The sequence below is a fragment of the Aythya marila genome (genome assembly GCF_965140915.1).
Source record: "Aythya marila genome assembly, chromosome: 3".
NCBI lineage: Eukaryota > Metazoa > Chordata > Aves > Anseriformes > Anatidae > Aythya > Aythya marila.
The window spans coordinates 102452048-102462916 of NC_139044.1; positions in this window are offsets into that span (position 1 = coordinate 102452048).

The following is a 10869-nucleotide window of genomic DNA, read 5'->3' on the forward strand; positions in this document are numbered from 1 at the left end:
TTTTCCCCTCAAGTAGTTGGAAAAATAAAAATAAAAACCTACAAGTGGTACTCCATGCGTGATATGAATTGGATTCTCAGAGCACATTAAAACGGATTATTCTTCCCATTACTTTTAGTGGGTTTGCATTTTCATTTGAGGTGAGCAATGGGCGCTTCTTCGTAGTCTTATTCACCTTCCTGTGAGAGAGAACATGTGCAAGAGGGAGCTGTGTTTATCTGGCAGGGTTTTCTCTGTCAGTGACTTGCTTCAATTGTCATGATGTGTTTTGTGTGACAGGATATGAGACTGATCTCAGCTGTGGACTAAAGGAAAAAAGTTGCACATCATTAAAAGAGAGTGAACATAACACATTAATTTGGCAGATTATGAGGGACTGACCTACTCATAAAAGACTAAATTAGAGTCAGTGGGCTCAGATGTTCCTGAAATCTGCACTGCTCTGTTTTATTCTTGAGAATGATTAAAAACAAGCACACATCTTATTTTTCATCTTCACTCTCTTGAGATGATGTTTTGGGTCTGGTGGGTGGCTGAAATGCTGCCTCAAGAAGCCTTAGGTCTCATATTCTGTGGAATTACCTGCAGAAGAAATACATAAAGATTGTGCAAAATTTCATCTTAAAATTGGCAGGCTAGAAAATGATGATGCAGCATTTATTTCCTCATATTCATGCCTCAGTAATAATTAGCGTACTCATTTCACTGGTGTATCGTGTAACTTCTTTTATGGGTATAGGTTGAATGAGGGATACCTGAGCTGGAATACGAATAGGCTTCTCTTTAGTACATTTTGAAAAGCACACCAAAAGAGTATTTCAAGCCCTCGTGCTGCTGCGAGCCAGCAGGGTGCAGTCTCTGAACACCATTGCAGGCAAGAAGGAATTGCAGTCTGAGAGTGCTGCACTGAAATCCATATGAACAAGATTTCTATCTCGAGACTTTAAAGTCTATGTTCAAAACCTGCACAGAGTTAATTGTGATGATATCATGGCTAAAAATAACAATGTTGTGTTGGGCCTGCACACTCTGCTGGGGCTGCTCTAGTCTCTAGATATTAACATATGTTATTGCTCCTCTTCTCTGAGAGTATATAAACCTTCTCTGAAAGTTAAAAAGCCCAAGTATTTGAACTTTCAGGAAACAGATCTAAGCACAGGGATGTTTCAATCCATAAATCTAAAATAAGAGGTGTAAACCAGAAGTTTCTTTCAAAATGCCACGTTCAGAGAGTAACAATTAGTCACACTGAGAAACCGAGGGGGGGGAACACTAAAAATCAGTTGGTTCCAAACATTATGCATTGGCTAGTAACATTGCATCTTCTTTATATTTTATAATTGACGGATGTTGTAACTGAGCCAAATTATTCTCTTCTCCCTTCCTACCCACGCCTGCTGTCGTATCTGTGTTCCTCAATACAGATGTTCAGCAGAAACAATGCAACTGTCCAAACAATAACTCCAACCACCCGTTCAGCAGTCAACATGTTTGGCAAAGGAGACGAGCTACAATGGGTGTTTGCTGCAAGTCCTTCTGCCTTTAGCTTGCTTTATTTATAGATGGCCAAATGTTTGTGTGTCTTCTTCCCCACCTCACAAATATCTGAGTAAAATGAAGTGAAAAGTTAGTTTCTTGCATTTGTTGTGGCCTGGAGGTGTGCTTTGGGATCCTGCCAACACTATCACAAACCCTGACAGAGAATAGATGAATGTGGTGTCCTGGCTGCCATTATCTTCCTACTAAACTTACAGGTATTCCTGGGAAGTTCATGCCAGTTCTAGCCTGTTTGTGATCTGTTTGGAGCATGGTTTTCAGCTGTATCCATTTTTCTTTTGCAAGACCTCACAGATATCTTATGGAAAGCAGTTCAGTTGGAGGATTGGTGTAGCTTAGAGTGTTTTACCAGACTGATAGCACTTTGCTCCCACCATGTCATTGCATGGGGTTCAACAGATTTCCACAGCCTTCAGCACTGGTTGGGTGATCACAGGCTAAGGACCTTCTCAAACACTGGACAACTCCAGCCTTTTGGTGCTGCTTGCAGCTGTCACTCACTTCCTGGAAGCAGGGTGTGCTTTCTGGGTGCAGAGCAGCGTTGTGTGTTGAAAAACAGCCCTTGGAAGATGCATGTCTACAGGGGCCGTCTCACTGCTTCCCACAGTGGGAAACAGAAAGCTAGGAGACCCTGAGCAGAGGAAGGGAGAATCATTGGGAAAAGGCACCTTTCTATCTGTCACCTCTAGCTAATCGGTGACAGAAAGTTTGGTACTTAGCTTACCCTTACAAGCAGTTTTTGTCCTTTCCTGTATGATCTGAGCATGTGCAGCACTGCAGGCTCTGCTGGAAAACAATGGCGTCTCTTGCATCTCTTTACAGCTAGGATTTGATGAGGGAAGTGGGGGTTGATGGGGGGTGGGGGGGTTGTTGCAACTGGGTTAAAATGTGAGAGGCAAGCCTCTGAGTCTGCTTCTCCTCTGGACTAAAACCAAGCCTGTTAACCCAGACGTTTCCTCTGCCAATTGTCTGTGGAAACAAAATGAATGCAAAAAACAAAAATGAATGCAAAAACCTTCAGTACCTTCAAGCAGTATCCTTGGTCCTTCTAGAGACAACCCAGGGCTCCCTTTAAACCCAAACAACTCTTGGGTGCAACCATCTCCCTTTGCTAGCTGCTACCATTATGGCCTGAAAAAACTCCTCTGAGCCACAGGGCTTGGCCAGAGGCCCTGGCTGAGAGGCAAAGAAAATGGAGAAATGCCTGAGGTTCCAGCTATGTCTGCTTTAAATCACAGGATACCTTAATAACCCTTCAGGACACTTAGTACTTATGGTCTTTAAAGCTTTTGATGGCAACCTCAAATGCGCAACTTGTCAGCACAATTCAATAAGATTTTAACACTTCTTTTGGCTGGCTGGACTATGGCTTTCCTTACTCCAGCTCGAATACAGAATCCACAGAGAAACTGCAGCTGCTATCCAGTGCTAGCAAAGCATCTGGAAGCTGCCTGCCTGCCCCTTCCCTGCAGATCCCAGTGCTGGGGAGCACTCAGTAGAAATGCCCGTGGTCATCTGTGCTCATGGGTGATAATCTCCAAATACATGGTTGGCAGCACTCCCCTGGAGGTAGCTTTGGTGTTGCTGGTGTCTTGCTTTAAGTAACAGTTGTTATCGGCCTCAGTTGGGAGGCTGTGTTACATAGGATTTGCCAATAAAACCACTAATGATGCTTCAGTAGAAGGCTCTTATAGGGCTTTATGTTTCTGAGAGTTCATCATCCACGTGTGAAACACTGTGAACTATAAAACCCCCTGGAAGCAAGGGGTGATCAGCATCTTGTTAGCAGGAGGAAAATGTTTTCTATTTACAATAAAATTAACATAATCTCTTTCAAGTCCATAAAACATGAGGTCCCAGAAAATCTCCCTTGCTCTTTAGTGAGTCCTATTTGTCCTTTATATAAAACAAGCATTTTCACCCTGAAGAACTTAATCTCTCCTAGCATCTCTGAAGAGCTACTGAAGACTCAGTACAAGGTTTGTGTGCTGGGTGTGTGGGTTGCATGCTGCACTCTGGCTGATTGCTGCTCCTGAGGCAGCTGAGAGTGGGTGGCTGCAGAGGAATATTAAGCGAGGGTAGTCTACAATAATTAGAAAAGGTGATAATCACTTGGTTTGCCGGGAGGAGGATCAGGCAAGCTAAGCAAACATCTCTGAGTCATTATTATTATTTCCTTAAATGAGAAAGATTTCAAAAGATATCTGGCCTCCTCTCCCACTGTATGGAGGAAAAACCTGTCTGGTGCTACTGCTTACTTTTGTTTCACTATCATGGAATTTTCTTGCTATTTTAAACATAAGAAGAAACAAAATTCTTACAAGCTCTTGAGCGGTGCACAATGCCTGGCTTATTTCTTTTCATGCCTGGTGTCATGGCAACAGGAAGAATTCAAAATTAATTATAATCCAGGCAAGATGGCCTCTACTCATAATAGACGTTGGTTTTAGCCTGGCCTTGTGATTTATTTCTGCCAAAATAATATCAATGACATTCTTCGCTACTATGGACTTTTCTTTCTCTGGTGAATAAATCTTGTGGTCACTAACTTGAACATGTAGCAAGCTGTAAATAAAAATTATGACTTTGAATTAATATGAAGATATGAGACAACACAAGATTCAAAAAGAAAAGCAGAAAAAACGCAGTAAATGATCAAGGGAAACAGATCTTGTTAAACTTTAGCAAACCCTGTGGGTAAAACAAAGCTTGCTCTTGATAATAGGAACAGCTCAACGAATGTTAACAATTTCTTTAAAAATATTTGATTTATGGGCTTAGTAATCAGATATGGGAATGTGTTTCATCTGAGAAATATTCTGTACCTGCCTTGATATGGTGATGCTTTAGCCTTAAACAAACTTTGATGGTACACAAAGAACTCAATGAAAATTCAATGAGGTTTTCCAGCCTAACAGGTGTTTCACTTGCTCATTCATATACAATGTCCCAACTTAATTTATCTCTTCTGTTCTGCATTGCTAAGAGTCATATATCGCATACATTTTCCAATGTAAAGGACTAGATTTAGATTTTTAACCATTAGGTAGCATTCTTACGCCTAGAAAGCCAGCTCTGCAAATCTGTACCAGTAAGGCTATTTTGCACTTTTATCTGCAGACATACCGTGCATCTTGTGAAGGGACAACAGCTGCCATGAGAGCTTGCAAAGGCTGAGATTTCCCTCAAGCGGATTTCACAGCCTCTGTTCTGTGTCACATAGAAATAAGCCTTATGTAGTGAATGAGTGGCTCATTTATGAGATAGCTTCCCAAAAATCATGAGAAATGTATAATTTTTTTATGTCCATCTATTGTCTTTTGAACCATGAGCATCTATATCTTCTTCTGTATGAAGAGCAGAATGATGTGTTTGAATAATAAATAAATAAATAAATAAATAAATAAATAAAGTAAATAAAATCTAAAAATGAAAGATCTGAGATTCAGCACAAGCTCCAAAAGCAGACTTTGTAAATAAATCTTAAATCAAGCCCCTCAGATACTAAGCGTGATGCTGTGGAATACAAGCACCTGGAGCAGGTTTCCCAGACAGGCTGTGAACTTGCTGTCATGGGGGAACATCCAAAACTCACTGGATGAGCTGCTGCACAACCTGCCTCCATTGGACCTGCCATGGGAATACAGAGCTAGTTATAGTGATCAGTTAATAAGGTACTCTGTAAGCAGCAGAACAATTGAAACTCACAACTCAGTGTCCTTGCGCTTCATGGTTAGATCCTCTGAACTAGCAGCCCTCTTGCACTAGAAGCATTAATAGAGCTCTCTTCCTCAGAGCCTTCACCTGTAGGACATTCATCTCTTCCAGACTGCATTCCATAGACAAATTTGGTTAGATTTGGTGTGGCCGTTTAAAAAATTATTAGGGTGATATTCTAAGAAGCATGCACAAGAACACACACATAGAGTATAAACACTAAAGTGGCATTCCTTCGAAATACATTAATATAATTTACTCAGCATTTGTTATTCACCAGGATGTTTCTCTGAATGTTTTGCCAAAGCTCAAAATCAGGTACCTCCTTGCTTCTGCCTCTCTGAGCCTTGATTCAACTTGAAAGGATGGTGGCTGGATGACCCACCGTCATGACAGAAGCCAGGCAAGGAGGGGTGTCACTCACCTCCTTATTCTCTCCAAGACTGGGAACAAAGGAGAAAATCAAACTGTTTTGCTGCACAATGTAGCTAAATTTAATCTGTGTGTACTTACTGCAAGAGCATTTTTATTTATGCATTTATTTATTTTCTCCCCATATTGTCCTCAGATTGCAGTTCATGTGTTTTATGGATGCAGGCCCGTGTGTATCGATGGCATGGAATGATCCTGTGTTGAAATACTTAGCAAAAAATTCTCCTGAATGTCTAATACTTTAAAATATGGATACAATAAGGGTTTAATTCCAGGGGTCAGGTTATTTTGATGCAGTTCTTTGACCTACATTGTCACTGAAACTGGTTAGCTTTAAAATGTTGGACATGAAAGCCTTACTTATAGTGTCTTTCTTACCTCTAGCTGAAGTGGATGAGCAAAGTTTGGGAGTAAAGTAGCAACCTGACTTCTGTGTAGAATTTTCTGTTGCAGACAAGCCATAAAGATTTTGTTAAATATTCAATGAAGCTTTCTCTAGAAAGCTTTAGATAATATTATTTTGTAGCCAGTCAACCTGTTGTTTGATTTTTAAGTATTGTATGAAAATTACTTCAATGTGCCCACTGCAAGTACAATCTACAGACAGCTCGATGTTGGGTAGTTTTCTCTTCTTTTCTCTTTTTTGCTTGTTTGTTTGTTTGTTTTGGGGTTAGTGGAAGTAGCTTGTGTGTTCTAACTTAGTTTCAAGATAGATCAGCACTACATGGAAAAAAACAGTCTTGCACAGTCTTGTTTACACAAGTTTGATTTTGAAACTGTTGGACATGGTGTCTGCTGAGTTTTCCTTCCTTTATTTATTTATTTATTTATTTGTTAAGTAAGCACACATTTTAATCTGAATTCTGTAAACTTTGAATTTTTGAACTCAAATTCATTATATTATATGTTTGAAATATCACTTTTAGCTTTGATATTGAGCTGGGCCCAGAACACTAAGATTGTGTTCTCATTCCAATGAGGTAAAAGCTCACACAGGCAAATTTGGGCAGGATTCACTTTGTCTATACCCTAACTAATTACCTAGTCCTACTTCAGTATCTTCCAAGAGAAGTAGCTCCTTTTAGGACCTGACTTACGTAACCAGGTCAGGATATCTATAGATTTGGATACAATGGGACATCAAATTAACAGGATGATAAAAATATCCTAAATCTTGAGCTTTACAGACAGTTTTAATAATCAGGAGACGATGAGCCCCAACAGAGTAAGGGCATTTCATAACACTGTATATAATTCAGCAGTGTTGCTGAGGCCAAAGAGTACATCAAGAAAGTCCTTGAACAATTCAAACACATAATCTGTATGAGATTCCATTGTTTCTATTATCTGTGTGTAAGCAGCTTTGGGGGGATCTACCTTCCATTTTGATGGACATGACAGGAAAGCCTGAGCTACTGTGCACCATAGTTTTGTACCAGTTTTTTGACATAAGTCAAAACTGCAGTGAGATGTTCAAATCAGCCATGAAGTATTCTAATAATTTGTAATTTGTGAGCTAAGGGTTATTAATAACTAAAATTAGCAACTGAACCTTATTTAATGGCAAGATGCATAGCCACTTAGGGAAAAATAAAATAAAATAAAATAAAATAAAATAAAATAAAATAAAATAAAATAAAATAAAATAAAATAAAATAAAATAAAATAAAATAAAATAAAAAACAGCTATATCCAGGTGCTACTTCACATTTATTTGTTGACTAAATGAAGGTAGAAAGAGAAGACTTTGTACTAAATTGATAATACTTCATGAGTTAGTCACCAGGCAGTTCTGAAGACTTGTAAACATCACTATTGTTCAAGCCCTTGCATGTAGTGCGTGTTATGTGAAGGGCATTTTAACCCTAAGTCTCTCCACTCTTGTTTGGTCTCAACAGAAATTCTAGAAGATATTGCACAAGATGTTCTGATGACAGCAGAATTTCCAGAAGATAATGCCATGCAAGACATGATACACTAAGCTGGCATTAGGGATCAGTGGTATTGCACAACTATTTTCTGGACAATGTGACTACGTCCTACGTCAGAACAACAGCTACGTTTGCAACAATTGACTAAGAACATGTGGGAAAAGTAGCAACAAGAACTGAAAAGCATATTAGTGCATTTCCTCCAGGCAGAGTGCTGGAGAACTGGTCTACTTACCAGATGTATGGGAGAAGTCCACCTTTCCCAATTCCTTGTGGAACAAAAAGAGACAAATAAAGACAGTGATAGATGTGTGATAGAAGGAGGAAAGTTGCTCACCCAGCTCTTCAATGGAATATTTAACAAGTGTAGATACATCCCCAAGATGGAGAATGAAGCCATTCTGAAATTTTTTCTGTACCAGACCTTGTGGATAGTCTAAGGATGCTGGGGAAAAAAAAAAAATAAAAATCATAATTGCCTTCACAGACTGGATAGATTCTGTAACATTGGCTTTCTGAAGAAACCTGGGACGCTAAAGGAGAGCAAGCAAAAGACAAGGAAGCAACCTAGTGTGTTTTCTATCCATACTGCCTGTAATCAGCATTGCTTATAGCCACAGATGATAGAGGAAGGTTTCTAGCATCTGAATTGTGCTAGAGTGTTTTCAGATAGTTCCACAAATGAGTATTGTCATTTATTTTGAATATTGTTTCCAGTGACATTTTTTTTTTTTTTTTTTTTATTGCATGAAAACAATTAGACCCATTTTTTTTCCATACAGAATGGCCAGCAAGCAGTGATTGAGAGCAGTGACATGCACCAATAAGCCCTCTCTGCCAGGATCATGCTTCTAAACTGCCACATTTACAATTCTGAAAAAGCTGGTCCCAGTTAGCAAAAACAGTAAGACTACATAGGTAGCTGAAGAGAATCTGTACGTTTAATTCACAGTCAAACAGGAGAGGGAAAGCAGTAGTTACCCTGTATCTTCTTGGGTATGAGCAATCCAATATCAGCTGAAAACTTGACAAGGTGGATTCATAAAAGGAGCAAGGACAAAAGGTGAGACAAAGAGCTAGGGGAGAGGTACCCTGGAGAGTACAAGAGGACATTGTATTTATTTAAAAAATAATAAAATAAAATAAAATAAAATAAAATAAAATAAAATAAAATAAAATAAAATAAAATAAAATAAAATAAAATAATAAAAATCCACAAATATCAGTATAATGAAAAAAAAAAAAAAAGCATGCATGCAAATACAAGTGAAAGGAAAAAGAAGCACCAAATGCAAATCAAACAGGTGTAAAATGTTTATGTGAAAAGCCATACATATGGTATTTCATACACCTGTGTAAAATACTATTCTTAATGTGTTTGATAAACCATCTGTGTAGAAAAGTGCATATCAAGGTTACTTTGCACCCACTGTGCAAACTTGCTGAAATAAGTACTGCCAGCAGGACATTTTCCCTCAGTGACAGCAGTATTCCTGCTCAGCTGAACCCAAATAGATTTGACTTCATTCAATGCTTGAGTCAGGGTCTATGAAGACGGGGCACTTTGCATTTGGAGACAGGGCAAGTTTAAGAACCAGGCCGTGTGATCTTGTAATTTTGGTATCTCATTGCTTAACATTCATTAAGAGTTATAAAGTGGTAAAGAATGATGAAGCAGTTCCAAAGATGCCCTTGGTAAACTATTCTCAACCACAGGGGATAAAATTGAATTAAATGAATTTGGAAATAGAGAATAGCCTAACTTTAACAGAAGGTGGTCTGAAATAAGGGACTGGCATCCTTTCAAAGATGTCATGCTAGTCACTATTTTTGTTTCCCCAAATTAGAGGTTAAGCATGCTGGTATGAAGTTAACAGGAGCCAGAGGTGCTGCTTCTCAGTCAGACAATGTGCCACTGATGGGAGGTTCAAAGCCATCAGCAGACAGGGCTAGGAACTGCTGCCTCTTGTAGGAGGTTGGGCAGTCCCAGCCACTTCTGTCCCCGCTGATATGGTCTTGATGTCTTTCCAATAATGTATGGCTGCATATCACTTTTCTGAAATCTCTAACCCTGACTTTCCCTTATTTGTTTTCTATTTTGTTATGTTAAGTTTTAGAAGCAAAAACTAATTAGAGATATAGACCCAAAAGTCAATCACAAAATGTCTTCTCATAGGACATCAAAATCACTTGACAAGCAGACAAGTCCTTAAATGTCTTGGAGAAATTTCAGAGACAGAAAAAAAAAAAATAATGCACAAAGCAGCAGTGACGATTCTAACACTGGTCAAATAACAATACCTTTCAGTAACACAGCAAGTTCCCAACCCACACCAGTCTTGACACTGGGATGCATATAGTGACAATGAAAAAGGTATCTAAAACTAACTGAGTTTTTCAAGAGAGCCTTATTTCTTGATATTTTTTTTTCCTCCCCCTCTTACACACAGACTCACAACATTTATGTTTGGTGTATTTCATTTCCACTGCTCAGAAGTCGTTCATTTGTTCTTTTCGCACAGCTGTGCTGAGGAGTTTGAAACTGATCTTCTCCCCCCTGATTTTCTTCCTATTTTATCTCATCCAAACTGGATGTGTACAAATCAGACAAATAGTAAAGTTACATTCAATTACATCCAATGGAAAGAAATAGTACCTCCAGAGCAGGCTTACTTCACAAGTGAGGTGAGATTTAGACTTGTCTCTAAATTAAGTGTGTAAAAGGGATGAGATGGGATGTACTTCTCACTGCTTCGGTCCACTGCTTATGAAGGAGCTTCAGGCTGGTTTCCCAGTAGCCTAAGCCAGATGGACTGCAGGCTGATATGGATGTTTACTCAAAAAGTCAGTTGCTTTTTCCCTTCCCTGACACTGATGACAGAGCTTGTGGAACCCCTCTGTGATCTTTTTCTGCATGCTGATTTAACAGGACATTATTGTGGTTAAAACTGTAATTTAGTCCAATGTGTCCCCAGGTCCAGTGAAAGTGGGAGAAAAAAATGCAAAGACTGAAATACAGCAGCCACTGGATGGAACAGTAAAGTTACTGTAAAATTGTAGTCTGAGATGAATAAATATTGTATGCTTAAAGTTGATGAGATTATATATTTATTTGCTTGTTTGCTTCTGTTGGGACTAGTTAGAGGGCTCCTGATAATTTATTATAGAGATTAGTTCTCATTCTGGTTTCTAAGCTGACAGGATAAACTTGTTGTTTTCAAGTGTTTATTTA